This window comes from Hyaena hyaena, unplaced genomic scaffold, assembly GCF_003009895.1.
Source record: "Hyaena hyaena isolate Hyena2069 unplaced genomic scaffold, ASM300989v1 scaffold_1085, whole genome shotgun sequence".
NCBI lineage: Eukaryota > Metazoa > Chordata > Mammalia > Carnivora > Hyaenidae > Hyaena > Hyaena hyaena.
Genome location: NW_024081718.1, coordinates 414,270 through 438,344, shown reverse-complemented (window position 1 = coordinate 438,344; position 24,075 = coordinate 414,270). Strand labels below are relative to the sequence as shown.

The 24,075-nt window shown below is 36.5% G+C and overlaps 1 pseudogene; it reads right to left on the bottom strand.

The window, feature by feature from the left end:
- LOC120223992 overlaps positions 1-21,265 on the bottom strand; it is a 60,220-nt pseudogene extending 38,955 nt beyond the window's left edge.
- Between the last annotated feature and the right edge of the window lie 2,810 nt (positions 21,266-24,075).

Sequence of the window (24,075 nt, the reverse complement as noted above, 5' to 3'; positions counted from 1 at the left end):
TGGAGCCTGACACAGGGCTTGAACCCATGAACTGAGAGATGCTAATCTGAGGGAAAATCAAGTGTCAGATGCTTAACCATCGTAAGCCACGCAAGATCCTCAATTAGGCAACACCCTTAAGATACTTGATTGTGTTCTTAACTGTTTATAAACAAACTGAAACATCTCATTGGTCAATGCTCCTGAATTTACATTATTGAGTTAGAAATGTTCATAATTCAAGATTTCCTTCAAAGAGTGGATTGATTTAGGCAAGGTCACTTTCCTTTTGGGGACAGTAGGAGTCTATCAGGCAGATTTCCTTGCTCATGTTGACCAGGAAATTCCAGACTGACTGGTTAAGAATACATTCCTGGGAGAAGTTGAAATTGCCATTAGCTTAAGTATTAAGTCTTGGTTTGGTGATGTGGGCCTTACCCAGTGACTCCATTTTGGTTCTGTTGTCTCTTTTTTTAACACCTTCAGTGACCTTCTGTTGCTCATCAATTGAAGTCCAATCTCTTTAAACCCTTGTAGAGCATTCTACCCATCTGTGCCATTCTCCTGCTCTTCATTTATGAGATACCCTAGGCGACCTGTAACATCCCCTCTCTATATATACAACCAGAGTATGACTGCTCTCATTTTTTTTGCCCCTACTCTCCACTAAGTCTGGCAGACTCTCCTTTCAATCTCTATATAACCTTCCAAACTTGGATAAAATATCAGGTTTTGGGATGAAAGACCTAGAAGTAAAACTATCTTTGTCCAATTTTGGCTCACGTTGTGATCTCACGGTTCCTGGGTTTGAGCCTCAGGTTGGGCTCTGTGCTGACAGCTCAGAGTCTGGAGCCTGCTTCAAATTCTGTGTCTCCCTCTCTTTGCCCCAGCCCCACTTGTGCCCTGTCTCTCCAAAATAAATAAATATTTTAAAAAATAAAAAAAGCTATCTCTGTCACTTAATACTTGTGTGAGTGTTAGCAAGTATTACTTCATTTGAATTTCTTTTTAAATCTTTATTTATGTAATGAACTGAGCCACCCAGTCACCTCTTTTTTTTAAAAAAATCTTTAAATGGATTAAATAATACTTATAGGGTTGGTGCAAAATGAATAATATAGATAAGGTAGGTAGCTCAATGCCTGATATAAATATCCACTACCCAACTTCCTAAATTTCAAGCATTCTTTGCTGCTCTTCGTTAAAGTAATGTCGAGGAAAGAGCATTGCCTTTGGGCACAAAAAGTATTGCCATAATTCTTGGCTTTGGTATGTACCTGATGTGTGCCTCAGACAAGTGCTTACATTATGTATGTTCATTTACTTATGTATGGAAAGTGGGAGTCAGTACTTCATATTATCTAACTTAACACTGAATGTTCCTTTTCTCTCTATCTTTGAACATTCAGTAGCACTTTGTTCATACATTTTTTACAATATTTGAAAGGTTCTTCTTTGTGAACTTATCTTGGTATACTAAAAATGTCTTACCTTTCTTTAGGGTAAGCACTGAGTCATTTTTATTTATCTTAATAGTTTTTTAAATATATGTTATAGATATTTTTGTGTACCTATACATATATGAGATGAGTAATACATAACAATTATGAATAGGCTTTTCCTAGAGTTACTTTATCAGAGTAGGGGAGAGTGTCTAAAGCTCTGGCCAGAAGAGTGAACAAATTAAGTCCTAATGAAAAGAGACCGGGGGTGGGGATGGGGGTGGGGGGGTGGGGAAGGATGGTGTTGCCACAAGGGAACTCTATGGGGAGTTTAGAGGCACAGTGTGTTGAAGGACAAAAACAGCACAGGAGAAGAATGTGGCAAAGAGTAAGATACACAATAGAAAAAGACCTCGCACTTTCCTTGTCCTTAGCTAGCTGAAGCATTAGCCCTTTCTTCCCCTACTCTACCCTCCACCAAAACATCTTTGCTCTTTTGCTCAATTTCAAAGTGCTAGTTTGTGTCACGGGTTGAGATTCCCCAAAGCGGATCCTGAGACGAGGATTGACAAGTGGGACATTTATTCAGAAAATGCTGACAGGTAGTAGGTAAAGCAGGACAGGGAAGGATATGAAATGGAAACTCTAAATGAGGTCCCATCGCAGGCAAAGTCACGCAAAGGGTGGCTTCAGCCTGATCTTACATGCAGTTTCTGAAATGTAAGTTATGCCTCATTGTTCTGATCTCAGGTGAGGAAGATATAAATTCCCAGGTGGTTCCTGATCTTTGTACAACACAGGCAAAGGAGTTTATCATAACCTAAGGGCAGTTCTCTAGAAAAGAATTGCACATGCTGAGTTTTGGAAATAAAAGGACAAAATGTGACCATCGCCCTGCTCCTGCTCCTATCCATACCCCATATACAAGGGAAAAAAGACATCCAAAGCTCTCTGAGCAGAGCACCAACACTGTACGTATACCAGCTAAGATAAGCAAGAGGTGGGGGACCATTACCACTTACAGTCTGCTGTGGAAGGTAGAATTCTTAAATGCTTCCCTTTGGCTCCTCCCTCATGACTACTTTGAGAATTTGAATGGATAGCATCCATGACCAGAAACACCAAAGAGATGACTAGGGAACTCTAAGGAGGAATGCCTTAGAAATAGAAATAAAGTTAGGTTTTATTAAGCTTAGAGAATTCAGATGGTCACTATTTTACTTAGCTTTGAAATCTGGCGTTTTATAATCAGCTTTCCGGGGATGCTGGGACACTTACTTTGAATGTATGCTTCACAGCCGTAAGATTGTATTCAACATGTGACCTCTTCAGGTGCATAGATAAGCCATAGTTCTTGGTTTGAATTATCAATGCAACTTTCAAAGTTCTTAATTTATTTTAAGGAACAGAGGTCTGAGTATGTGTCCACTCCATGCACCCAGTTCCTATATTCTTCCTCCATTACTTACAAGTAAGGATACACTGTGTGTGGAAGTGGGAGCTAACTGTGTTAGTACCCTCAACAGTAGAACGAGCCCTGGTGAGTTAACACAAACAGGAATGCTCCAGAGAAACGAAAGTTAGCTGTATTGCGGGTCTTTTCTCTGTGCTTTAATTTTGAAGCAGAGCATTAGCCTTGACATTTTTCAGTTGATAGATATTTTCTAGATATTCTTTGGGGATTTCAAAGTAGGCTAAAAGACTTTTTGAAGGATGGGGAAATGAAGCTTTTGTATTTGTTATTTCCATTGCAGCTATTACTGAGAAAATTAGCTCCATATCAAGAGAATAGAACAAACAACACAAGATTACTTTCCTGGGTCTCAAAACAGACTTCTGACAATATGTTATACTCTGTATCAGACCTCACCCCCTGTAAGTTTCATTTTTTAAAAATTGTAGTTGCCAAAATTAGCTAGAAAAATGACATAATAACATTAGTTTTCACAAAAACACGTGATGTTGAAGATCAGCTAAACACACTCCTTCATTAAGGCAGGCAGATCTCAAAATGATGTAGCTTATAAATCTCAAAAGCTGGGTATTTTCGTGAGAACAAAAGGATAAACTCTTTAAAAAATCAGTGCCATATATTATGAAAAGCCAAGATATACAATTGTCCTGGAACAGTTAGACTCAGCTTAAGCAGAGTGAATCCTCCTAGTACCGGAAAATGAAAGATAAGACCATGCATGAACCAAAAAACTTTACATGTCTTAGCCCTTGGCTAAAAATTCCACATAAATTATACAAAAAGATCCCCATGTGGACGGATCATTTCCAAGTCAAGTAAAAGGAAATGGTTTCTCCGTTTATGCTTACGACTTTGGGACACAGTTTCAACCCTCAGTTACTTCTGTATCCTTTTTGCTTAGCAAATTGTATGGGAAATCACACTTGTCAGACATTAGCAAAGGAAAATATTCTCCTTCACTGTAAAGAGCTCACAGCACAAAGCCATATAGGTAGAGAGATTGCAGAATCCATCTCATTTCCTCCCTAGAGGAGGAGTATATAGGTGTGAAGACATTTATAATTCTTATTTTATGAGATTTTCAGGTGCATATATATTTATAATTGTCATGTTTTCTTGATATATTGACACTCTTATCTTTATGACATGTCCCTCTTTTTTTCTCTAGGAGTATTTCTCTCAAGAAACTCAAGTCTATTTTCTGTGATAGTCGCTTCAGTTATTTTATAGATTCTATATGTAGAATATATATATTTTTTCTATCATTTCAACCTATTCGGTGTTTGAATATAACATGTATATTTGTAGATGGCATATAGGAAAGTTATGCTTTTTATCTAATCTAATAATCTCTGCTTTTTGATTAAAATGACTAGTCCACTCACATTTAATGTAATTATTGATATGGTTGGGTTTACATCTGCCATTCTAGTATTAATTTTGTATAGATCTCCTGTTTTTTAGCTCTCTGTTTTTTCATTACTGCCTCATTTGGTGTTAAATAAATGTGCTGTGCTAATTCCTCCATAGATGTTTTAAACTATATTTTTGAATTATATACTTTGAATTGTTTATTATTTTGGCAATTTTACAGATTACAAAAACACATTCGATTTTTATGTTCATTTTTTCTTTTTTCTATCAGCTCCTTCTGTACTGTGTTCTTTTGTGTTAGACAAATATTTTTGAGCACCACTGTAGTTTTTCTGTTGATTTAAAGTATTTTTGAATTATTTAACAATAAAGAAAAATACTTAAGAAAACATAGAAATTGTAGAGTTTAAATTGAAGTAGCCAAAAAAAAATCCATTAGAATTGCTGAACAGCAGATATAAGACAGCGGGGGAGTAAATCAGTGACTTTGATTTGATCAACAGTTGTTATCTAACTGAAGAAAAATGAACAGAGCAACATTAAACATAGTAAAGTGCATGTAATGTAAGTCTCATAAAGAAAGAAAGGGAAAGAAAAATATTTGAATATGTCTTCCCTGTAAATTTCATAAATTTGATGAAAAAGTTAATGTATAGATAGATAGAATGTCAGCAAATCTTATGCAGTATAAATCCGAAGAGAACCATACCTAGGCTCATTTTTACAGAGGTAATTTTAGAATATGAGTTTGCATATCTTTTGTTAAATTTATTGCTAATTAATTTTTTGATGATGCTCTAAATGGAATTATTTTCCTGATTTTGTTCCTGAATTGTTCATTGCTAGTGTATAAAAACAGGAATTTTATGTATTTATATTTTACTAATGACTTTACTGAACTGACTTATTAATTTTAAGAGTGGTGTGTGTGTGTGTGTGTGTGTGTGTGTGTGTGTGTGTGTATTCCTCAGCATCTTTTGTATGTAAGATTATATCATCTGCAAATAGAAATATTTTTAGTTCTTCCATTCCAATCTGGAAACCTTTATTTCTTTTTTTTCTTTTTTTGCCAAACTGCACACCATTTTACTTCTAGTTTTCTATATCTCATTAGTTTTTTTTTTTATTCTGTTTCTCCTTTACTTTTTTCTTTTCTTTTCCTGAGAGACAGAGGTGGGGGGGGAGAGAGAGAGAGAGAGAGATAACAGGGGAGGTGCAGAGGGAGAGGGAGAGAGAGAATCTTAAGCAGGCTCCATGATCAACATGAGATCATGACCTGAACTAAAATCAAGAGTAGGAAGCTTAACTGACTGAGCCACCTAGGCACCCCATTTCCTCTACTATTTTCTTTTGCATTTCATGAATATCTTCTACTGTAAAATTTTAATTATTTAATGATTTTTATATGTTTTTTGTGTTATCTTCTTTGTGGTTGTTCTATGGCTTACCATATACAACTTAACATCAGAATCTACTTCAGATTTATACTAACTCTGTACCCATGCCAATATTGTTATACATAGTACATTCATATATATTAAAAATCTAATGACAGATTGTCAGAATTATTACTTTACATAATTTTAGCCTTTTAAGGATGATGAGAGAAGAAATAGCAAGTACATATTTATAGAGTCTATTATATTAAACTTCTTAATTACCATCTCTGCCTCTCCTCATTTGTTCCTATTCTCACTTCATTACCACTATTTTCCCATTCACCTAGTTTGCTCTTTTATTTCATATTTTGGTTAAATTCCAACTTAAAATTATTTTCTGTACAAATGAATAGGTAAAATTATGTCACCTAGGAATAAAAAATAACTGCACACGTGAAGATATCAAGTCATTTCACTTGATAACATCTTTGAAATATTATAAAATAATTATACATAAAGTAGCTATGAAATAATAATGCATTATTATATTCAAAGCCAACATCTAACATAATTTAGCTTGTACTCTGGGGCACAATCCCACTGAAGGAGAGACCTGAGACAAGGAATTGGTATTAGTCTCATTTTTGTATGTATTCAATTGAGCACTTTATATAAACCATTATAGTCAATTCTGCACACTTCACTTTCAGAGCAGTAAGATTAGTAAATATTACAAAAAGATGGTAAGATACAAATTATTTCCTATAATAAGGTGTTCTAGGGACATATATGGAACTAATACAGAAAAGATCATGTTTCTAATAATTTAAATAAATGGCAACAATGAAGAAAATCTGGATCTCTTCTTCCATCCCTAAAAAGATAGAAGTCAAACTAAAGGAGGAAGCTATGGGGTCCAAGTTTCAGTTCAAAAAGAGAGAGGGTGTCTTTAACCTATAAAGATAAATATTAGATGAGATAATTGGTTTCTAGCACTAGAGGTATTTAAGCAAGGAATAATTGAAAAATTAATTAAAATTTGCAGAATAATTAAAGAACCAAAGCAAAAGCTAAACAACCTATCTTTGAAAAACGTCAGAACTAGGGGCACTTGGGGGACACAATCACACACAGTTAAGAGTCCAGCTTCAGCTCAGTTCAGATCTCACAGTTCATGAGTTTGAGCCCTGCACTGGGCTGTTTGCTGTGAACACAGAGCCCGCATCAGGTCCTCTGTCACCTCTCTCTCTCACAAAGATAAATAAACATTAAAAAAAAACCACACCAGAATTAGAACAGGTGATGAATCTGGGTAGCAGTCCCTTCATAGCTGCTTTCCACTTGTGGAACACTGCTCAAGATTCAAAAGCCCTTAAAAAGAGCCTCTTTGGTATTTGATTTACATATTTATACGAGCACATTTTGGTCACTTTAACTGACAGTCTCCAAGACGTCAGGCCATGAGGGAAGGACATTTTCCCAAAGGAAAATTAAGAGTTCTATTACAAAATCTAGAGGTTGGATACAAAACAAAACGAAACAAAACAAAACATTATGTGCCCTCTGCAACAGGAACATTTTATAGGTATTTTATAGGTACATCAACCAACAGAGTGATATAGAGATTTTATGTTAGTTCAGTTATTCTCTGTGATATTACTTCATCTGGTAATATTGCTATTGCAATTTGTTTCTGTCTTAATTATTGACAGCAAAACATTATAGATAAAATGTTTAGCATTTTGTTTGAGGTCAGTCTATTGGAAAGAATGCATTTTTTTCCCCCTCTTAATGTTTCTTCTCATGTGGAAGCATCTCCACTATAGTATGACTTCTGGTATTTTCATCCCTTTATCTGATTTATGAAGCTGGAAGGAGAAATTAGCATGTGTGAGTCAGTTATTTTCTCTTTCCTTTCTCTCCATGGAGTGAACCGCTTAGAGGAAGAGAGCATTCTTCTCTTCTTTTTGCCATAATTTTTTCAGAACCAAGCCCCTGTCTTGCTCTTACTTTAACAAAACACAGGTCTTAGATGGTCTTAGCCACGTGCAAGTCTAAAAGAAGCAAATGTCAGTTTGTGTCCCTTTATCAAACATGTGGGGTCTTACAGTAAAGTCTTTCAACTTGATCTTGAACTTCACAAGCTCTACTTTCCCTAAGCAGAAGTGGCTGAGATAAATATTTGGCTTTGGGAGAAAGTTATCCTATTAAACATTAGAAGTATATCAATATTTGTTGTGATTAAGTAACATTACAGTTACATGGGAAGTAGACATTTTAAACTGTTAGTGGTGTAATGAATTGAATTTTGTGTTCCTCCTCTCAAATTCATACGTCGAAGCTCTAACCCTTATTGTGGCTGTATTTGGAGATGAGGATCCTGAGGAAGTTGCTAAGTAAGGTTAAACAAGTCATGAGGTTGAGGCCGTGATCTGATAGGATTGGATAGGATTGGTATCCTGATAAGAAGAGGCTCTCTCTGTCTCTTTCTGTCTCTCTCTCTCTATTCCCCTGCACATGTACCAATGAAAGGGAAAATGAGGACATCACTTAAAGAGAAGGCATCACCTACAAACCAGAAGAGAATCTTCATCAGAAACCAACTCAGTTAAGCTGTGATTTGGGACTTATAGCCTCCAGAATTGTGAGAGAATACATTTCTTTTGTTTAAGCCATCCAGTCCCTGGTTGCCAAATCCAAAACCCCCCAAAATGAGAAAAACAAAAACAAAAACACAATAACAACAACAAAAAACCCCTTATATCCAATAGCTTTCAGCGTCTAGGAAGTGTTTAAAATGTTTTCTTCCTCAGCTCTGTCTCAATGCTTGTCTAATGAAAAACAGGGTTTTAGATAAAGGTTTTGTAACCAAATAACAAATTCTAGGAGTGAGAATGAAAATTTATAATAAAGAACTTCAGACAAACCAAAATTAAGAAACTCAGGACACATTTTGTTCATAATAGTTTTTTTCGTAGGTGGATGTGTGTCTGTATGTGTGTGTGGATGTGCGTGTGTGTGGATATGAAGTTGACATCTGAATTATAATTGCTTAGAATCACTTTTGACCAGGTAGCAGTTATGATGTTTTCATTACTGGTACATGGACAGGTTTAGTCATTGCTGCATATTCTGCTCTTACAGAAAATTATGTGCAATGTTGTTACAATACATGTTAAGATTAATTACCATTTAAAATACCTTTAAAGAGGGGCGCCTGAGTGGCTCAGTCATTTGAGTGACTTCAGCTCAGGACATGATCTCACAATTTATGGGTTTGAGCCCTGGTGTCAGGCTTTGCACTGATAGCGTGGAGCCTGCTTCAGATTCTCGGTCTCTGTCTCTTTCTGTCCCTCTCCTGCTCTCTCTCTCTCTCAAAAATGAATAAACATTAAAAAAATTTAAAAAATAAAGTAAAATATCTTTAAAGAATTACTCCATGATTTGGCAGTAAATGAAAAGTTACTATGTATTCAGGAAGGCATGAAAAGTGATCAATGGGGAGTAAAGTTGATACTCGCAGAACATTTACCATTAGAGAAATGGCTATAGTTCCTCATTTTCTTGCCATCAACAACCCAATGTTTATAGGATCTTAGAAAGATGCTCTCAGGAAGCTGTTTAACTTTCATTGTTGAGATTGGTAGTGGAATATTGCTCACATCAGTGCAGCTCAGTGAGGGCAGGTCCCATCGCCAAATGCCCTGAATAGATGAAAAGTTAATGTGCCTGTTTTGTGTGTCAACTAAGACTACTGTTAAAACACTGAGCCATTATTTAATTGGTAGAGTTTTTTTCCTTAATGATGGTATAAATGGCAAAATAATGGTCCATCTTACAATTAATGGTTTAAGATAGATGAATTACAATGAAATGAAATCTGCCAAAGCATTATGTGGTTCAAATGTTTCTCTCTTGGTGATGGTTTGCTATTTGTAGTGTTATTTGTGACTATATTCTTTTTGGGAAGAACCATGACATTGTTATTGCATTTTAAATTTGATTCCTACTTAACCATATATATTTCTCATATGAAAAAATGATCTGTGAACAGTCAGTACATTTTTGCAAGGTTAAACCAAATCCCGAGGACATGTTAATTTATTCTTGTGATTTCTTCATTCAAAAAGATACTTTGGATAATTTCATGTTTGAATTGGTTCCATAAATATAACTGCCATCAAATAGGTCATATGTACTATTGCTTCAGGCAGTTAAACCTGCAGTTCATTTGTTGTGTGAGTCTCAATATCTGATCTGTCTTTGTTACAGAGCTCATTCAGACATATGTTCATTTAGGTGCGTTCTAACGGTTGCAATCCAGTATACTCTTAGTGGGATGCTGGGAAACAGTTTAACTTGGCAATGAAAGGTAATCAAGAGATAGTCCAACTGTTGGTTGCACTGTTATAAGGATATTGGATCATCTAGAGCGATCTTCTATTTCTACAAAGATGAAAAAACAGATCTGTTTCATTTCAAAATGTGTTTAGAGGGCAGACCCCTGCCCGACACACACACACACAGCCAAAGAGACACAAGAAAGAAAGCTCTGCTGGGGGTGCCTGGGTAGCTCAGTCAGTTAACTGTCCAACTTTGCCTCAGGTCATGATCTCATGGCTCATGAGTTCAAACCTTGCATTGAGCTCTGTGTTGATAGCGTGGAGCCTGCTTTAGATTCTGTCTCCCTCTCTCTATGCACCTTCTGCATTCTCTCTCTCTCTCAAAAATAAATTAAATTAAATTAAAAACTTTAAAACAAAGGAAAGAAAGCTCTCCAGGAAATATCTATGACCTCAATTGTGGTGATGGTATCACACGTATTTGCATATGTCCAAACTCATCAAATTATACACATTAAATATGTGCAGTTCTTTGTATATCAATTATATATCAATAAATCTATTTAAAAGGACCTATTATTTTCTTCCGTTTTAATATACAGAGAGCGTAAGCTGATCATTTTTGTTAAATTAATGTTATCTTTTTTAGTTGTATGGAATATTCATTCTGCCCTCCACTTGAATAAATCCGTTAGAGTACAATCTTAGTTGAGTTTTGAAACGTCAGTGACTGAGAGTGTACTAAGAAACAGAAGTCTATTTTTGGAGGCCTTTTTCCTTGTTAAACATAAAAAAAGGAACTTGGCAGTCTGCGCAGGCCTTGATTAAATACAGCTCAGATTCAATAAGGAAAGAAAACCTTTACTTGATGAAATTCTTCTATAAAGGTATTTCCTTTCTTGGATTACTAAAGAATTGTGATTTTATTTTTCAGCCATAGAGTTAGGATGTAATTTGATTCCTTTGGGAACTACTGTGATCCTCTCAGTGAATTCTATAATATCTTCGGAAATTTTATTTTCTTTAAAAACTGAAGGTGAAGCAAAAGAATTAATTAAGGCATTATAATTTATTGTCTGACTAAATTTTTAGGGGTAACATTTCTTTTTTGTTTGTATTTTTTCTTATGTTTTTATAAGCACATATTCATAGAATTCCACAAAACTTAGCATATAATTGTTCTCATGTACTTAATAATTTATTAAAAGAATGTATGGGTTCACTTTTGGAACCACTATTACTAAGGAGAAGTCAATATCATGCATGTCAGTATCTTCTTTGGCATGGACCTAATTGAATGGGAATATAGTTCCCATCCGAGGGTTAATTGAAAATCTGCTGGAAGACTGCAAGGTTTACTTTGGAAATGGTAAGGCGGGAGTCACAGAAACTTATATAACTACAAGGATGGCTCTTCAACTCAGAGAAAACATCTCTCCCTAGAATATTAGCCTTACCAGACAAACTCTTTTCTGTTCTTTGTGTGTGTGTGTGCGTGTGTTTATTTATTATTATTTTTTTTTACAAATAGTTTTCCACATAACACCCAGTGCTCATCCCCACAAGTGCCCTCCTCCATGCCCATACCCCCCTCCCCACCACATCCATCAGTCCTCAGTTTTTGTCAGCATTCAAGAGTCTCTCATGGTTTACCTCTCTCCCTTTCCCCCACCATTTCCCCCCTTCTTCTCCCCCTTGTTCCTCAGTTAAGTTCCTCCTAATCCTCTTATACGTGCAAACATATGATATTTGTCCTTCTCTGCCTGACTTATTTCGCTCAGCATAACACCCTCAAGGTCCATCCATGTTGCTACACATGGCCAGATTTCATTGTTTCTCATTGCCATGTAGTAGTCCATGGTATAGGTAAACCACATCTTCTTGATCCATTCGTCTGTTGATGGACACTTAGGCTCTTTCCACGTTTTAGCTATTGTGGAGAGTGCTGCTGTGAACATTGGGGTACATGTGCTCCTATGCATCCGCATTTCTGTATCCCTTGGGTAAATTCCTAGCAGTGCTATTGCTGGGTCATAGGGGAGTTCTAGTGTTAGTTTCCTGAGGAACCTCCACACTGTTTTCCAGAGGAGCTGTACCAGTTTCCATTCCCACAAACAGTGTAGGAGGGTGCCCGTTTCTCCACATCCTCGCCAGCATCTAGAGTTCTCTGATTTGCTCATTTTAGCCACTCTGACTGGCAAACTCTTTTCTTATTTGTTTTCACATCTCAGATTAGGAGGGCAGTTCTTTTGCAACCATCCCCTCCCCACCTCATCGAGGATATTGTAATCTACAGTGTACTTCTGTAGCTTGCTACTCTCTTCCTATCATGATACTTATCCTGCTTAATTATAAATACTTGTCTATTTTTGCATATCAGATTCAGTTGGTAACCTCTGTTTGACCAGGGACTGTGCCCACATTGATTTTCATTTTCTAAGTACCACAATGTCTGGTAACTTGAAATCGAGTATGTATTTACTAAATGTATGACTCAAACAAGTGAATTAATTACCTAATATTTTTTGCTTTCAAAAGCAAAGAATCATGTCTTATACATCTTTGTAGCTCTTGCTACATTAAGGTGTTTTTGTTTGTTTGCTTGTTTTTTACCAAGTGAAAGCGCTAGAATAGGATCAAGATGATAATACTCTTACTCTTTTAAAACCCTATGAAATGACAGGATAAACTCATATCTCAACAAAACAAGGAAGGACACCAGTTGAAGAATTCCAGAAAGCTAGAAGGCTGGTAACGTTGGATATATTGAGAAACACTTCTGGGGGGAAAAATCATAAGCAAGAGAAGAATGTGTTTAAGTAGAGAAAGTTTGGGAGCCCTCAAAGGCTCGAGGCAGAGTTACGGGAGCCACAGAAAGCCACTTTTTTGAGCAGCCACACAATTTTCCCTTTCTTAGGCTTAGCTGACCAGGGCATTTGGCCAAAGACTAAAGCAGTGAGTTAGACGCTTGGACTAAATTGGAAGGTGGTGCTCCAAGGGAGTACTAACCACCTTGAGGGGGGCCTGTCAACACCCAGAAGACCGGATACTACCTTCATCCCCATAACTTTCACCTGCTGCACAGGTATTTTCAAAAACAGAAATAAACATCCAATAAATCTCTGAGTTATAGCAAAACATCAAGGACATGAGATACCAAGCAAACAAACAAAGCAAAAAAGAAACAGAAGAAGATTTAACGCCTAAGATAATGGGGTTTGTAAAGCCAATAGGGCAAATATGCCTAGTAAAGTCATAAAAATGCATAAAAATCTTATATTCAAGAAATCTGGAAAGTTTTAAGTCTTTTATAAATGTAAAACAAATATTCCACGTGGTAGGCAAAATTTCAAAATGTGCCTTCTGCTCATGGTTTCTCTCTCTAATTTTAGGGCCTGTGATTATGTTATATTGTATGGCAAAGAGAATTGTCAGTGCAGTTAAGGTTACTAAGCAGTTAGTTTTGAGTTAATCAAAAAGAAGATTATAAGTGGTTGCAATTTGACCATATGAGCCCTTTAAAAATTTCTTTTCTCTAGCAGAGCGAGTCAGAGGAATTGCACGAAGCATACCATTGGTAGCTTGAATATGTAGAAGGCTACATGGAAAGGACTAGAAAGTTGACTCTGGGGGCTCATATATGCCACCAGTTGATGCCAACAGAGAAACAGGGACTTCAGGCTTATAACTACAAGGAACTGGATTTTGATGACACCTTGGATGAGCTTTAAAATGGATTCTTCCTCAGAACTTCCAAAAAAGAGCTTACCTGCATTGGTTTCAGCCTTGTGAGAGCCTTAGCAGAGAAACTAGTTAAGAGAGCTTGGACTTTGGACCTACAGAACTCTGGAAATAATAAATAGATATTGTTTAAAGATGCTAAATTTGGGTTAAAAAAAAACCTAACACATTCCACAAATGTCTTATCAGTTGGTATTTTGTTAACAAGACTGGTTCTGTTATTATTACCTTTCTTGTTGACATCATATCATCTATTTATTAGATTTATCGAAATTGAGTCTGCATTTCTTCTAAAGGTGAATGAAAAAAGATTTGTTATTTTATTATTTTTTAGTAATTGTCACTAAATAAACATACTTAGGCACCTTCTGTTAAAATAAATCAACCAAAAATGTATTAGAATGTGAAAACCAACTGTAATGAAGTATTTTTTCCTTGACATCACTATATTTTGCTAAATAAATCATTTATGACTATGCCTTTTGGCATATTAATTTATTTACTTCAAATTAATTTTCTTATTTTTCAGATTATTTCTTCACTTCACATTACCTCATTAACTGCTAAGAATACTTGTCTTTTTTGGGGCACCTGGGTGCCTCAGTTGGTTTAGCGTCTGGCTTCAGCTCAGGTCATGATCTCACGGTTTGTGGGTTTGAGCCCTGCATTGGGCTCCGTGCTGACATCTGGGAGCCTGGAGCCTGCTTCAGATTCTGTGTCTCTCTCTCTCTCTGTCCCTCCCCCGCTCATGCTCTGTCTCTCTCTGTCTCAATAATAAAATCATAAAAATAAAATTTAAAAAAAGAATAATTGTCTTTTTCTTCCTTCTTCTGGAGGTCATGACTTATGAGCATTATGACTATATGTGAGTTGATAGACAAGAATTTGAAAACAAAAATAAAAGCCTTTTGTTGATTATGAATATATAGACTCCTTGAGTAGCCTGGAGGATGGGAAAATGATCAGTTACAGTGTACCTCTTTTCTTGATTATTTCTTTCTTTTCAGCTTATCACACCCTTTTTTTCCCCAACAAAAATGTCATAGTACTTTCTCATCTTAATATTTCCAGTACCACTTATTTGAGTTCTAAATATACAATTCTTAAGGACATTTTAACTTTTATTTCTAGTGAATAACTCAGTCCTAATATGTTTAAATAATCTTATTTCCTACCATTATTCACAAGCACAAAGTCTATGGCCTGGCAGTTTTAACACCTTAAACCCATACTTGAACACCTACTCTTTATTTTATTTTCAGTAAACATTAATCATGATATCATTTGACGGCTTTGAATTATTTTTAACATTTATTTCTTACAAGTGTTATGTTTAGGCCCTATCTCTTCATATGTGGAAATTTGAAATGCTCTGGACAGATGTGCCAAACTCTGTTTTCTTCCCCTATCAATTTATCCTGCATAAATACCACCAGTATAATATTAAAAAGCCTCTTTAATCATGTTGCCTCCTTGCTCACAAAACTACTCAGACTTCTTGTTGTCTAAACAATATTAAAATTCTAAGGTCTGCAATTCAAAAGCTTATATAATCTAATCTCCACTGCTCTTCCAATTTTATCTAAATTTTCCCTTTTGAACACTCTAATACAATAAAATTATAATTTATTAAATATTGCCAACTGATTTAATCTTGTGTTTATTACATATTGATTCAGCTTCTAGGATGATTTATACACGAGATGTGTCCTAGAAAAATTTCTTCCTTCCTCCAAAATCTATTTCAAATTTTATCTAATCCAATAAAGTCTTCCTTGAATATCCCAGGTGAAAACGACATTTTTCTATTTTAATATTCAATTTCAATTTCTTTAAAATCTATTTATTTAATTTGCGGCACAGAGAAAGAGAGAGAGAAAGAGAGACAGCGTGAACGTGGGAGGGGCAAAGAGAGAGGGAGAGAGACAATCTCAAGCAGGCTCTGCAGAGAGCTCACCAACTGTGAGATCATGACCTGAGCCAAGATCATGACCTAAGCTGAGATTGAGTGCCTTACCTGACCAGCCACCCAGGCACCCCTTAATGATTGTTGAATAAAGTCTTACACATAAACTTGGTCCCCAATTTCCACATTAGATTTCAGAGTGTAATTTTTCATTAAATATTTCAATATATTTCCTATACAGTCAAATCAAAAAGTAACTAGGAACAGGAGGGGATACTGGGACTATTTCTTGGGAATTTGGAAACTACATTTTCTATTATTTATGAAGAATAAGTATTTCTGTGGACTGTAATTGACAAAGTGGTTACCTGGTCTTCTTACAAATGCCAATATCAGATGAGCATTCAGCTGAACATCTCTCTTTCCTCCAAAAGGACAGATTCCTCAAGTCAGCATTAAAGATCAATGACAATGATGGCAACTGTGACCTGCTTTGTCATATCTTATCAATTCCATGGGCAAAATCCAACTATTCAACATTTAGAATAAATTCATTAACAATATGTTAAATTAAATATCAGTGGCAATAACTGTACACCTGAAATGACTTTGCCATGAATCATGAAAATCTAGAGGAAAATCAGATAAAATATGTTTTAGATCAAAGATTGCCAGCACATTATACCAAAAATTATTTTGACAAAACTGAAAGACATTCTATGCTCTCAATAGTTGAAAATAAAATATATTAGGGCTCCTTAAGATGTTGCAATTATACCTACACACACACATACATCTATATGCATTTGTTTATTTACTTTTTATCCAAATTTGCAGCAAAATTTATCTATAAGATATCCTACACTTTATATTTTATTTCCCAAATAACTGAAAATGTGTCTTAAATTCAATCTGAGACTTGGTCGCTATATGTGTCTTTAAGAAAATCTTCTTTTCCAGGGCCTACTATCTTGCTTCATAGACTTTTCATCTTTTAAGCTTCAATAATGTCATGTAATGAGTTTCCTTGCTCTCAATTCTGCCAATCGCTAACCTTTACCTTATACAGATATAGAATTTTTCTAAAGGACAAGCCTTGTCATTTTACTCCCCATTAAGTGGTTTCTATTTGATTAAAGGAGCAATCAAACTCCCTACCTTGGTATATAAGGTATTTCAAGAACCAGGTTTGCATTCCCTGTTCAGAACAGTATCCCATGCCATAAATATTTAAAGCTTCCCTGTGCTTTTCCTCAGTGTTGCCTCATCCCGTGGAATATACAAGCTCTGCTCTCACCCTACCCCTCTCCTCCCTTTCCTGGCCTATGTGTCTGGCAAGAATCTGATGGTCTTTTAAGTTTCAGTTCATGTGCCACACTCCAGAACAATATATGATAAATTTTATTCCCAAAAGAAAATTAGCCATACCTTTCTCTGTAAATCTGATATACACTGTATTTACAACATTTTATAATTCATTATTTTATAATGAACCCCCTATCCCATATGACTGCTGTAAGTACATAGAATCCATAACATATTTACAGTTGCCATTACACAAAAGTTAGTAAAAAATGACCAATGAATGAATATATTTATCCATATAAGAAAATTTACATGTGGACATAAGCATTACTCAAAGAAACATTGTGGATGTCTTGATGATTAGCAGTGGCCAAAAACCAACAAAATTGTATAGATGTGAATATTCATTATGAGGAAAAACAATACTACTGAATAGTACTGAAAAACAATACTGAAATATCAACACTCCTATGGCATTTCCAATATGCCAGTCACAATATATCCACTTAATGTGTATTGACTCATGGAAGTCTCTAAACTCCATTTCGTTCCTTGGAGATAAAATTCTGTGGCATTCACCATTTTAGACTCGTACCTTGAATAGTGCATGACCATGGTGGATGCTGACCATGTAAATATACTCTATCAGCATTTTTGGAGGACTATAAAGACATGTTGCTAATTGAGTCTTCAATACATTATTATAAATTAAATTCTGTCTTTTTTTAAATTTAATGTTTATTTATTTTTGATAGACAGAGAGAGCACAAGTAGGGAAGGAGAAGAGACAGAGGGAGACACAGAATCCGAAGCAGGCTCCAGGTTCTGAATTGTCAGCACAGAGCCTGACACTGGGCTCAAACCAACAGACCATGAGATCATGACATGAGCTGAAGTCGATCGCCCAACAGACTGAGCCACCCAGGAACCCCAAATTCTATCTTATTGAAATCTGGTGCTTACATTTCTTGTACTATGTAGCCCAATGTAAAATATTTTGAAATATTTTAGAGAACAAAGGTAGTTTTTCGTTTCTTATTTTTAAACTTATAATTAATATAGTCTTACAAAGATGTGCTTGATACAAAAGATATCTCATGCATTTTACATCCTATCCTTCACAAATGGGAATACAATACTTTTTGTTTGTTTCTGTATTTTATGAAAATTGTTTATTTTATTATGTTTTGCTTTATTCTTAATTGCATACATTTTTTTTTATTAGATTATTGGTTCCTGTGGGTTAGACTCTAGCTGCCAGACTATGTACCACCCACCTTTTATCTGTACACAAAATAGGGGTGTAACATGATGAGAAACAGGAGCAAGTGGAGAGACTATGAAGTTGGAGTACTGAGATACAGTCCCAGTTCTACCAGGAGATAGTTCTGCTATGTCAAATAACTTTTCTTTTTCTCTGGGATTCACTCTATTCTTATGCAAAAGATGTAGGATTAAATCATATCAAATTTTCTCCAGTTTTAATATTCTATTATCCAATAAGATATATAATTATTGTGTTAAAACCTAGTCTAATCTGTGAATGAATCCTGACTATACGGACAAGAACTTGGAATTCTTTAAAAAATGTTTCTATGTAAAAATAAATTAGGGTGCCTGGGTCGCTCAGTCAGTTAAGTGGCTGACTTTGGCTCAGGTCATGATCTCACGGTTCGTGAGTTTGAGTCCCAAGTCAGGCCCTGGACTGACAGCTCAGAGCCTGGAGCCTGCTTTGGATTCTGTGTCTCCCTCTCTCTCTGACTCACCCCTGCTTGCACTCTGTCTTTCTTTGTCTCTCAAAAATGAATACATGTTAAAAAAATAAAAACAAAAAACTAGATACATAGGAAGCCAAGCTAAAGATATGTTACCCAGCCTTCCTTCTTGTTGCTAGTTCTGCCCTGGTGACCACGTTTTGGAAAATGGGATATTAATAGAAGCAATGTGTTTATTTCCCAACATATCCCACTACAAGGAATGGATATATCCTTCACTTTCTTCTTCCTGCTAAATAAGATACAGACTTAGTGGTGAATTATCCATATAAAAATATCCAACACCCAGGAATATTCCATTCACACATGGAAAGACCTGGGTTCCTAACCCTATTTAACCACTGTATCATGCCTGGATGCTTATATAATCTATTACACAAAGGAAGATGAATAAATTCTGCCATACTTCCGCAGTTCCAGATAGATTACCATCACTAAAGTAAATCAGCAGATGTGCAGCTAATAAAATGGCATTTGAAGAAATTCTTTTCTCTAAGCAATCACTGACAGCAATCACTGACAGCAGTATACATTTACTGTGCTGTCACAAGCCTACGTCAGCTCTTCAGCTCTTTGGTTTCCTATAGTCTAGAGGGACCTTGATCTTCTTGATATATCTCAGAACATCCTCTCTGCTACTCACTTATATAGAGAATACAATGCCAGACAGATATGGTGTTCAGAGAGCAGTAAACATTCTAGATGGCTCAGTAGGATTCATGTATATCTGAGAATGGGAGATAAATTCTATAAATGTTAGGGGCCTGCCACATTGGTAGAACTGCTCAGATTCTATGGTTCTTTGTCATAGCAGAATATCCTTTCTTAAGTGAGAGGTAAGTTGTTCTATCATCTACCAACAAGAGAGAGTCACCATGCTTCCTGGTGTCTTTGAGTTTTAAAGGCAACTCACACCACATTTTGGTATGCGACTTCATTCAACACTTTTACAGGGTAACCTATAAAACTGTGAGTTTGAGAGTCAAGAGCAGCATATTCAGCAGGTGTAGCCTGCTGTTGAAGCCGCCCTACCTCACAACCAAGTAGATCGGAGTTGCCAAACTGCAGTCTGCTGGCCAAATCTGGCCCATCTGCTTTTGTGTGGCCTATGGATCAAGAAGAGTTTTTCCATTATTAAATAGTTGAAGATACCAAAAGAAGAAAATTTTATGACACGAAAATTGCGTGAAATCCAAATTTCCATGTTGATAAAACCACTTTTACTGGCATTTAGTTATACTTCTTCCTTTATTTATTGTCTACAGATGCTTTCGTACTACAACTAAGATGGAGAGATTGGATATCCATCCCATGAGGCCTAAATATCTGTACCTTTATAGAGAAAGTTGCCACTCCCTGGAGTAGAAAAACAACAACAACAAAACAAAAAACAAAACCAGGGACTTGCCGTGGAGACTCTGGTGGGCCTCAAGAAAAAACTATGGCTCTGGTTCAAGTTTAAAACAAGGCCAAGCTCTTTTTTCCCAGGAATAAAAGTTTTCAAGGGTTCAACATCAAGAAGCCCCCTCACTCAGGTAATCTTCATATTTCCCTTATAAAATAAAATGTCCCACCTGCCACCCTCAGAGGCCATTTGAAAAACTGCTCCTGGAGTGTTTCTAGAATCCAAACTCCTAATAATAAAGCGCCATGTAAAAGAAAATGCCCAAGTTGATTTGGGTGTTATCTAATTCACGAAATCATAAATTGAGGATATATTTCCAACATCTACTGGAAATTGGAGATGAACTGTGTAAGAACATAACAAAGCCAGAGCAGAAGGAGCAAGTACATTACACAAGCGGACACCTTAGACAGTCACAGTAGCTGATCCTTCTGCTTTACTGCCTCACCTTCGTATCACTACTGACACTGCACAAGGCGTCCCCTATGATCACCTGTGTCACAGGAAAAACAGACACCTGCACGGCGTGTTGACATTACCTGGAAATGGTTGGCTGCTGCAATATAGCTGTGCTTAGGGAAAGCCTGAGAGTTACAATAAAGGAAAATCTTCCCAGTGAGCAGAACTTGGAGCCATGGATCGATGTGTCCCCTTCATGCGGAAAGAGAGACCATCTGAGAAAAATACCTATGCTGGCTAATGGGTTGGAAGGTGGATCAAAGCTTTGCAATGAATATAATTTCCCAGAATGGTGATAATTCTGGGCAATAAGTAACTGAATGGACTTCTGGGTATAGGCATCAATGTTAAAGATAACTGGGTTCACTATAGTTGAGCATCAGAAAAGATCCATTTCAGAGAAGGCTTTAAATAAAAGAATGAGGACTATGATCTTTCAGATGGGTGCCATTGATTCTTTCCCAGGTATTTTTCTGCTTGCTTGACAGATTCATATATCAGGTAGTTCCTGAAGGTTAGCACAAAGGCTATGCATGAATTCTATGGCTTAAGATTATACCAAGGCTGATCTGGTTGGCTATTGCCAGACCCCAGAGGTTAATTATGATCACCTGATACACTATTAGTTTCCAAGATAGAAGCCAGCCAACTGGTAGCAGGCTGAGTACATTGGCCCCTATCATCGTATCTATCTCCACACAGGGCTAGATATATTTCTAGGATGCAAACATGCCTTCCTGCTTGTAAGACCTTATGTCAGTGACATTATCCAGGGACTGTCAGATATCCATATCCATGATATCCTTTTCTATGACATTACACATACCAATGTGCTGGCATCCATGGAATTCACTTACTTAGCATATACTTAGGATTCAATTACAACTAGCTTTTAGAATAGTGAAACAAGTTGCTAAAAGTTCAGTTACAGTTATTGCTGGGAAGGAAGTCATAGCATTCTTCATTCATCATGTAGCATATGCCAGAAAGCAAAATCCACTATATGATGTTATCGTCACTAAAAACCTAGATACGTGGGATGTAGAAACTAAGAGGTTAGAGGTGAGACTGTTCTCACTATTACACAAAGTGGCTCACGGGAAAAATTTTTGCTTCTTTTCTCTGTGACTTTGATTTTAGTGGCTTTAGATGTCCTAATGTCCAAGGAAGAAATGCTTGTACCAGGGAACACAGTAACACTCCTTTAAATAAGAAACTGAAATTGCTCTCTGTGCTTCTCATGCCATGCAGAAAAAGGGCCACTCTTCTGGTGAAGTGATTGATCTTCATTATCAAGGAGAAAATTGGTGCCTGCTACACAATGGGATAAGGAAGACAATGTCTGGAACCAGAAGATTCACTGGCTTTTAGTACCTTTTCATGCCCCTTTACTCAGTAACAGTCAATGGAACACTGTAGTGGTCTAATAAAGATAGAGACAGAAAAAATTCTGAACCCAGAAAAAAAGGTTTGGGCCACCCCATTTGGTAGAGAATCTCATCCATTTTAGGTAATTCCAGAGGGTAAGGGGGGGCCTTAAGTGGATAATTGTGAGAAATAAGCTCACCGATCCAATCAAAGGAGGGATGCAGAACAGAGTGAAGAGAGGTTTTAATCAACATTCTTACAAGAACGGGTGTCTGACGGACAGGCACGCTCACAGTTACAGCAGACAATTTATCTACTAGGGTGCAAGTCCCTCCCCTGATTCCATATTGGGTGAGTACTGCAGAGGTTACAGCCTTACCGGGACATTGTTTCTGCCCTTGGAAGGTAAAAAGTAGTCTGATTGGAAAAAATGTACATCCACTGAGGTGATACAGAGACTTTCAGTCCCTCCTCCCTTTGTTCTTTGGTGAATGCTCATTGCAAAGCTCATGAAAATACTCCCACAAAACTTAGAGGCAAAGAAGAACCAGGAAGTGAAGTGTCTAAGGGTTTGGGACTCCGGGGTTTGGTGGGGGGGTGGGGTGAGGTTTGTATATATTTCCAATAGTTGTAAACCTATACTTAATTAGACAGCACAGCATTTATTTGACACTTCTGAAAATGAATCAGCTCCCTTACCTCTCACATGTTGGAGATAGAAGTTACAGAAATATGACAGTTAAAGGTAAATTTTATATTAATTGTTTTTTTTCCCTCCTCCTTTTGTTAAGAAATAGTGATGGCTGGGATACCTGGGGTGTCTAGATGTCTGTGGTGGTGGCTGGGGTGGCTCAGTCGGTTAAGGCTTCTGATTCTTGATTTTGGCTCAGATCACGATTTTATGGTTCATGTGTCAAGTCCCACATAAGGCTCTGCACTGTCAGACGTTGAGATTCTCTCTCTCTTTCTCTCTCTACCCCTCCCTCCCTCTCAAAATAAATAAACTTAAAAAAAACTATTTTACAAAAAGCAATGGCCGTGGCTAAAATTTTATATTTTAGGTGGGAGTATATCTATAGCGCTATCATCTGTAATTAAATATGATAACATGAAACATATTGTATGCGTACATAAATTTTTCATCAAGAAAAGAGAACAAGAGCAGATAGTGAAAAACAAAAGAGGTGGGTGGTGCTGGATATTTTTGTTTGCTTGTCTCTAAATTCTCCTCATCCCTCCCATCCTGTTCTGTTTCCTGGGAAGTTAACTACATAGACTGCTTCAAAGAGCTCCTTTGCCCCAGGGCTGGGTGTGACCAGTGGGAAACTTCTGCAAAAGGTGTGATGGAAAGAGGTAGTGGAGATTGGGTTATGTATTCCTCTGACTCCTGAAAAGCCTATTAAACACTGCAGCTGCTCCCTCAAAGCCCCTTCTTACTACTACGGTTATGCTTTCCAGATTCTAGTAATTGCTTCATCTTCTTGCCTCTTCAGATCTGGGTCTTAGCAGCTCACATCTCTTGCTAGCCCTGATGTGCTTCAGCCAGCCTTCCCGGTGTTCCTTAACTGCCCACATTTGGTAAATAGTTTTTCCCTCAATATTTCCTCAACTATATTTCAAATATACTCTGTTTAAGTGTGAAATCTATTTCCTGTGGAGAATCTGAAGGATACAAGCACAGAGTAGGCAAAATATTAAATGTTAGATATTATTTTTCCTTCTACCTCTTAAGTCTGAGACTTTCAAGTTCCAGGTAAAATAGATATCACTGCCTTAGAAAATGTCACCTATATCGTATTCCCCTATGGCAATTCGGTCCTGGTTTTGATGAGAGGGTAATATGCGAATAAATGGATCTTCTTTGTCTTTTTGTCTTTTTCTTTAGAAAAATGACCTTTAGAAGCAGTGCACTAGAATATAAATGCAAACTGCCTTTAAACATTTTTGACAAGCTTAGTGTACCCAAAGCCTCTATTGCTCTGTAAAAACAAGTTTGTTAATGCCTACTTGACAGTTACTAATAATTATAGTCACTTTGGTTTTTATCGTTTTGTGTATTTTTATTTTAGTTGTGAAAAAATGTAAATGCTTAACTCATATGATACAATTTTATACAAATAAGAAA